Source organism: Mytilus galloprovincialis, chromosome 9 (assembly GCF_965363235.1).
Source record: "Mytilus galloprovincialis chromosome 9, xbMytGall1.hap1.1, whole genome shotgun sequence".
NCBI classification, from domain to species: domain Eukaryota; kingdom Metazoa; phylum Mollusca; class Bivalvia; order Mytilida; family Mytilidae; genus Mytilus; species Mytilus galloprovincialis.
The window spans coordinates 32,582,060-32,590,745 of NC_134846.1; positions in this window are offsets into that span (position 1 = coordinate 32,582,060).

The following is an 8,686-nucleotide window of genomic DNA, read 5'->3' on the forward strand; positions in this document are numbered from 1 at the left end:
TCTTTTGTCCACACTTGTAACCTCTTACACACATATATTGTATATAGTACAAATTGCATAGACCTGGCGCATGCGTATATTTGTTGGTTAACGCATAAATAAGTTTCAATGAACTTTGCTTTCTGATAAAATATAAACTACAAAAACTGTTATTATAATTCAAACAGATGTTTTATGGTTATTATTTAATAAAACGATTAACGCAAAGTGGACAAAAACGTCCACCCTTTATTGTTTTTTTATTGCCGCCATCTTGTTTACATTGGTTACAAAAAGAAGTTCGGTCAACGTCGTCTATCGGAAAGTAAATAACGTCAAGAACAACTACCAGAAGTCCTCTCGACCAATCATATGCATATTAAAGTATTTCCTAATAGGAAAATCATTTAAGGATTATAAATATATATGTATATCATTTTATATCAGTTGAAATGGCTTAACTTTTCAAATGAATACAAGAAATATATCAAACAAAAACTCAAAGTGGGCATGCACGGGTACTTTTATATACATTCCAATAACAAAAAAAAAAAAAACAACACTAAATATAGATGTGAGAGTAAATCGAAATTAATGACAGCTAGATAAGACCTGATTAATTCGGGTTTTTTTTTGTTTTCTTTTTGTCTTCACCATTTTGTTTTGACGTGGCCTTCCACGTTTCTATTGAACTTATCATTACCCAATATGGACCATCGGTAGCCTGCATCCTTAAGTATTCCCAGAATAGGCTGTGTACGATTTTATTATCCCCATAAAAAAAAGTTATCTCCCTTTTATAATTAGTTTTCGACATAGCTCCTCGTTGTTTCTGAAGATATCATGACCTTATTTAAACAATAGTTAGATATTATCATGAAATTTAACCAGACGATGCTGCGTATGATTTCATCATCCTCTTTAAGATTTATATCCCCTTAAAACGGTTATTTTTATTTGCATCTTTCGTTAATCTATTACCGAAAGCACCAATTTTAGAACAGATGGCACAATTATAAACATAAACAGTTACTTAGTAACCATCTTTTATTAGAGTTATTTGGAATTTGCAATATGGAAGTACTAGAACAACTTGAAAATGTCGTTCGTGCAAAGTCTCCACCTCAACTGTCATAGCTAAGAGGGATGTCTCCCTCTTTGGAGGTTTCAAAGGTTTGGGGAGGTTTTCTGATTTCACGAACTTGACACCAAAATTCGACTTTAAATTTGAAAATTAGACACAAAATATAGGAAAGATCAAGTCATTTATTTTTGAAAAATCTTCAAAGCACGTTGAAAATTAAGTCTTTTTTTATTCTGTTTTTTTTTTTGTTATCATTAAAACAGAATAAAAACCGATCAGTTATTGACCTAGTCCTTCATTTCCGAACCAGACCTAGTTCATTTTAAAAATATTGACCGAGCCTATTCACCGCTTAATTATCTTTATGGGATACGGGCCCATCTGGACACCACATAGGTTCAAAGTTGCCCATATACGTATTTTCCCGGCGATAAACCACACACTCGATACTCCTCGGCATATCACTACGACAAACTTCCGAACAAGACCTAGCTCATTTCAGAGGTATTGCCCGAGGCTATTCGCCACTTAAATATTTTTCTGGGGTCCAGGCCGGTCTGGATATCACAGTTTAAGTAATATGTCATTTATTTGTACTGGCACATTTGACAAGGAAAATTTATGAATTTGTAATGATGCATGCCGTAAAAAATAGTCCACGGAGGATCTTCGTGAAAATACTTGTTCACATTAAACACGAGATATCCATTACATGCATATCGAAATGTATATTAACAATTGTTTCAACTAAAATGCAACTTTGTACTTTATTTGGCATTTTTAACATTTTTTATTGGAGCGTCACTGATGAGTCTTTTGAAGACGAAACTCGCGTCTGGCGTAGATCTGGTATCTATGATGAGTTTATGTACTGGATATTTGAGACTTATTTCTGCTTTGTATCGATTTGAGGAAATAAGTCCTTTTCAACTGATTTGTATAGCGTGTTGCTACATTTCTATTGTACTGTTCGACTCTGTCCCAGGTAAGAAGGAGGGGCGAGGGGGAGGGGTGTGGGGGAGGGGGGTGTTGTCTGGCGCCAACAAACTAGTTTAACCGTGCCTCATTCTGTAAACACCTGTCCCAAGAGCCTGTAATACAGTGGTTGTTGTTGATGCTGTATATTTTTTTTATATATCGTTCATTGTCTGTACATTAATCAGGTCGTACGGTTTCTCGTCTGAATTATTTTGTATTTTTCATTTCATATGCGGTTTGGGTTTTGTTCATTGTTGAAGTCCGTACAGTGACCCATAAATTGTAGCTGTTAACTTCTATGTCATTTATCTCTGGTGGAGAGTTGGCACTTTGGAAATCATGTCTTATTTTCATATGTATTGCATGTTCAATACTTTCAGCGTGCAGTCTTTGTTGTGTATTTACATACATTTTGTTGCACTTCGTCTTATTTTATACATCTATCAACAGAAAATGTAACAACTCACACTTTTTTTTTAAATATTCCTTCTAATTTGTATATCATTGGAATATTCAACTTCGCGTTTTAAATGCATTTATAATTGCAGGACATGGAGTCATTCAGGAACCGAACTTTGAAAACATCTATTCTTTTTGTGACTGTCATAATGCTTACGGTGGTTCTTCCAAAAATGTTTACACGTTATTATGACACTTACAAAATGGAACAATCTTTACAGGTACGCCACAGTAACAGTAACTGTTTAAAATTCTTCGCTCCTCTGTACAAAAATTTATAATTATATCTATTGATATATATATAACTATTATTACTTGTACTACTATTACTCGATTTATTTCACTTTACTGGGCGGAGTTTAACCGGTTCGCTCATAAAAAACCAGTCCATCTATAGATAGGTGTTTTAGGATAAACGCATCTATGAAGTGTCCAGTCATTCTTTTGTACATTTCTTTGATGACACTGATAGGTGATTAGAAATCAGTAATAATTATAACGGCAATCATCCTAATCACACACATCTTCAAGTAGACTGTCCTTAATGCATGTTATGCAAATGAAAACGTAAGCTCCGCCCGATCAGTTGAAATAACATTGGTAATACCACTACTACTACTACTACTACTGCTTATAATAGTAATAATAAATAATATTTGTCATGACTTTACAGTTGAAAAATACGCATTCTTTGGTCACATTTAAGATGGCTACTGTCTTGGTATTTCTATTTAATTTTGTATTTGCATAGAATCAACAGAAATAATTACATTAGCAAAACGTGAATCTAAATTGTACAAGAGAAGTAAATAATTCCAAAAACCTACTATGCCTTCCATAATTTATCTTAAAAAAATCATTTTTGCAGAGAGAAAAACTACATCCAAATAACGTTACAAGAGGATTTAAACCAAGGAACGATATAAACTGCATAGAAACCGTAAGTTGTTAGCAAACAAATGAGGCACTAGCTGTCAAAATCATGTTCACCGATTTGACTCAAATTCTCCATATTTAATTTATAACATACTAAAACACATATCCAAATTACCAAAAGTAAAAAAATAACAGTTAACAATGCATAAACTATGTAATATATATCAGATTTTCGTGTGTATTTTAGTGTAGACGCCATCTATAATTAACTATCGATATGACGTAGCTAGTGCCCATTTAAACAATCGACAATTGCATAGTATATATTTTTATGTAGCTGAACAATTAGACATTTACATAAGCTGATCCAACTGATTGTGTTAATTATATAGAAAATCACTGAAGCATGACTCGAGCGCCCCTCTTAAGGCAGTCAGTGCCTCCCTTGTGAAAATTTCTGGATCTGCCATTGATTCGTGAACGTTTTCAAGGATGTCTTTCTGTATATTGAGAAAAAAGATATCGTGAAAGAAAAAACATGCACTTGAAAGTCTTTTTACCCTTTAGATTTTTTTTTATTTAGACACATTTTAGTTATAGTAATAACTTTTTTATTCGAGCGTCAATGATTAGTCTTTTGTTGACAAAACGCGCGTCTGGCGTAAATAAAAAATGTCGATCCTTGTACATATGGTGAGTTTACTTGAATGAAACGTGTTGCATAAAAAAAGATGTAAGAAAACGAAAGCATTTAATAAATGTCTATTTACACACTAGTTGCAATTATATCACTTTGTAAAAGATAAAACATTTGCACTCTTTTAATGGACATCTACGATTAATGTTTTTAAGACATTAACGGTATGAAAAGGAAGATACTTGCGCTTTACCAATGTAACATGCAAAATATGAAAACCCTTAAAACATTCAAACATTTATACACAGCTAAAATTATGAACTTTCACCATCAGGATTCTGCCAAATGATAACGACATCCCTGAAAGAGGGTGAAGGGCGTATATTCTTTATAACATTCTTTATAACAACCATGACTCTCTAAACGTCCGTAGGAGCAGCCGTCTCCACAAATTGAAACAATCTGAGATAAACTATGGTTTTGCAGTTTCTTGGTCTATTCATGCAAACAAATGACCCCTTGAGGTTAAAGTTTTTGTTCAAGGTGTAGTTTTTGATGAGTTTGAAGTCCATTCAACTTGAAACTTAGTACACATGTTCCCTATGATATGATCTTTCTAATGGTAAAACTAAAGTTTTGATCCCAATTCTACGGTACACTCAACATAAAAAATGGTAGTGTGAGTAGGAAGTCTCTGTACTATGGACACATTCTAGTTTATATTATGTCTCGAATTTCCGTAAATATTTTCTGATTTTCTCAATTTATTCAACATAATATATCTGAACATTTTTCTATGACTTTGGCTAGTTTTCTAAAGATAACAGGTATACATCTATGGTAGAAGCGCAAATAAATTGTCATTTTATTTCATAGTTTTCAAAGCGCCAATGTCCTTAAGTGTAACTGGTAAAAACGTATTGCGTCCGTCTGGTCACACATTGTCTTTTACGATCAAGAAAGGGCCCAATCTTTCACAATCAACAAAATTCAATGTTTTCAAAAACAAAATGAACGGTTTCAAGAAAACAAAATTCTGTGCTATCTAATGCACTAACGATTCAGTTTCAAATAAATCATTATACATTGAAATGTGACAAAATTTAACACTTCTTTTATGAATCTCATAGACTTGTTTTGCGCCTTTGGTGTTTTCTCGTTAAGTTGCATGCTTTCTTTATCTTATTGCACAGTGTTATATACGAAGATGTATCTTTTAAACAGCATATTTTTTGTCGGATTTGTTCAGCGTTTTAAAAATTAGCATATTTTTCCAACAGATTTTGAAGTCGAATTTGAGTTAATTACCTTCACGATTCGATACAAGATCTTTCATGAACTGATCGCAATGCTTGACCACCGTTGAGTAATCTTTCACGATCCGATCATTTTTCTCGATATACCGAATAGCAACTGTTGTTTGGCAATACAATTTATTGTGTTGTAGGTATTCTAATGGAAACCAATTGTGCACTTTTCATCATTGTGGACTAAAAAGTCTTGCTATGAACACTAACGGTCCAACCTACAGTCACAACCACTTTTACCATTGAATAAGTTCATATTATTCTCACACAGCTTATGACGTCATTGCATTTTAAAGGTCAAGTGACAGTAAATAATCTATATCACATCTTGTTTTTAATATGTCACAGAATTTTGAAAAATGTTGCTTACAACTCCTGATCGGTGAACTATTATATATTTGAAAATCGAAAAAATAATACATTTACTGCTTTTATTATCTGAAATGTCTGATTTTAATATATAGATTTTTCTTGAAAAGCTTTTTTTTTACGGTAGCATGCATGCATCACTGAAAGTGGTGTTCTATGATGGAAATAATGTCCACAAAACGCTGATTCAAAATAATACGTGATTTATTTTAACAAATAATAATAAATAACGAGTACAGTAAAGAAGTATGACATATACTGTATGTATTAATAAAAATATGACAAGCTCAAATATTGTACATTGATTTTGTTTAGGTACTTATATTTCAGGATCGATCTCCCTTTACAATACTCTTTGGATGAATAATAATAATATATAAAGAAATGTCAATTTCCGTAATCTATTTTATTAGATGCACAGCAGTAATATATAGATATAAGAAGATGTGGTATGAGTGCCACTGAGATAACTACATGTTTATATGTATATTGAAGGTTTGCAGATTAAGCATTGATGTGTTGATATTACGAGTAGTTATATGTATAATTACTCTAGATATCAGCACAACCATGTTAAATCTGCAAATATCAAGAAGCTTTTTTTGTTGTTCCCTCGCCGAGATTCGAACTCATGCTATTGACATATCGAGACAACACCTCCCGCACAGCGCTTTAGACCAATCGGACACATTGACTGAACAAAATGAAGCTTTTGGTGGCCTATTAATAACTTTCCTAGTCAGTAGAATAGAGAGTTGTAACACAGTACAATATATATTATGCATGAAAACTAAATTGCTTTAGTACACGCTGAATTATCTATCGTAAGGGATCATAAGATTCAGTCACAGACACAATTAATCAACTCTAGTATACAAACTATAAATATATGTTTCTCTGTTTTTCTGGATTTCAGATTGAGCAATTCAAAAACAGTGAAGGATATTTTATTATTCCACCAGACAACATTTTGGAAGCCTTGCCAATTTATGTTGTGGACTGTTTATACCACAGGTGTTATTAAATCAGTCTTTTTGAACGCTATGTGCATGATGAATTATTAAATTAACTTCACTAATAAAAGAAAGACAAATGAAAAACACAACCACCACCAACAGCCATCTCATCTTAACCGTCAGAGTCACGCATACATACACATCTAAATCCACTCATGCACACACACAAAAACATACGGAATAAATTACTATAGATGAAACGTGTTTGAAACAATCAAAACGTTTCTTTATAAAACTATTTGCAAAATAGAGCATCCAGATTTTGCAAATGGTATCTGGAATTCTTGAAGGTAAACTGAACTTCTATTTAAAAGCTTTGAACTTCGAACTTTATTTGGCCTTTTTAACTCATGCGTCACTTGTGAGTCTTTTGTTGACGAAACGTGTGTCTAGAGTACAAATTTGGAAACCTGATATCTATGATGAGTTTATTTACAATCCCTGAAGTTTATTAACTGATGTTATCACCAGCCAAATATTCAACAGTTTATGCAGCTACCTTTTGATATGAAAAAGCGTTTCCATGTTTGTTTTGCTATTCATATATCGACTAAATTTTAAAATCACCAGTAAGATCTTTCTTTGGTTACATTACTTTTATAGAATAACTTCGACGATTCAAGCATTTTGTGCAAAACGAAGACGACATGGCACTATGAATGATGGCTGGAATATTTGTGAAGATGGATGTTACAAACCAAATAAAAATACAAGTACTTGGGTTATCAGGTATGATTAAACATTGTTAAAAAACTGATGGTTATTTTCTGAATTTATGTCTTATACCTTTTGTAAGCTGACAGATTTTTTTTTATTTATTGCTTAGCAAACAATTTGTCACAATATTCAACTAACACAACTCTTTTTCGCCCCCTGAACCGGGGCACATCAGTTGCTATGGAAGGGTCAGTCGATCATTAGTTCTCTAAGCCAATTCGGTCAAAATAAACTTCTTTGAGTAAAATGAAACTTCACTGTATGGCCTACCTGGTTTTGAGCTTTTTGTGTGATGCATTATAGTGTATGAGTCTCAACCGAAGCGGGTTTAATTTTACTATAGAAATACATGTTATAAACCAACATGGTATATTTATGAGTAAATGCATAAAGACATGTCACGTGGCTACGAGTCACTAGGTTTTGGTCACGATTTGCTCAGCCGTAACAACGATTAACAAGGTCATGGCTACGCAACATTAAAGGGCTTTACTTGTGTTCACGAGTTACTTATTTGTGGCAACAATTCAAGTTACTGTTACTACTTTGAGGCCACGAGTTACTTATCAGTGGCCATGACTTACTAAATTGTCGCCTCCAATCACTTATTCGTTACCAGGAATTAATAAGTCATGGTCACGACAAAAAACGCGGCAATGACTGAATGATTCATCTCGTTGCTACATTTAATTAACTCGCATCCACGGTAAAGTAAGTCGTGGTCACAGATAAGTGATCGATGTCCACTAATAAGTAACTGATGGTCACGAACTAGTATCTCGTGACCACGAATTAGGAACACATGGCCACGCATAAGTATTTCGTGGCCTCGAATAAGTAACTCGCAAGCACGACATATGTATTTTTTTTCTACAGCATAGAAAGACCCCAAACAGTTTTCATAGTATACACATTACACATCTATTCAATATATTTTTGGTTAGGCATGCGAGAAATTAATTGTGTTCAAAATGTAGGCAATCCAGGACAAAAAAACATCTTTATTTTCAGACTTAAAATTCCTGATGCTTATGGAATCCAAAGAACGCTTATTAAAATTGTTATACGTCACAATGAAATATATTCATATCACTTTTTATAGTACAGTTAATGATAAGATGAATGCCCAGAGTATGGATCTGCATTATAATGTTAAAGTTTATAGACACAAACCAAGGTAATTATACATGACAAAATTGCTTTATACAGAATGCATATCATAACAAAAATTAGTTAAAGTTCAATCAAATATAGATTTACACAA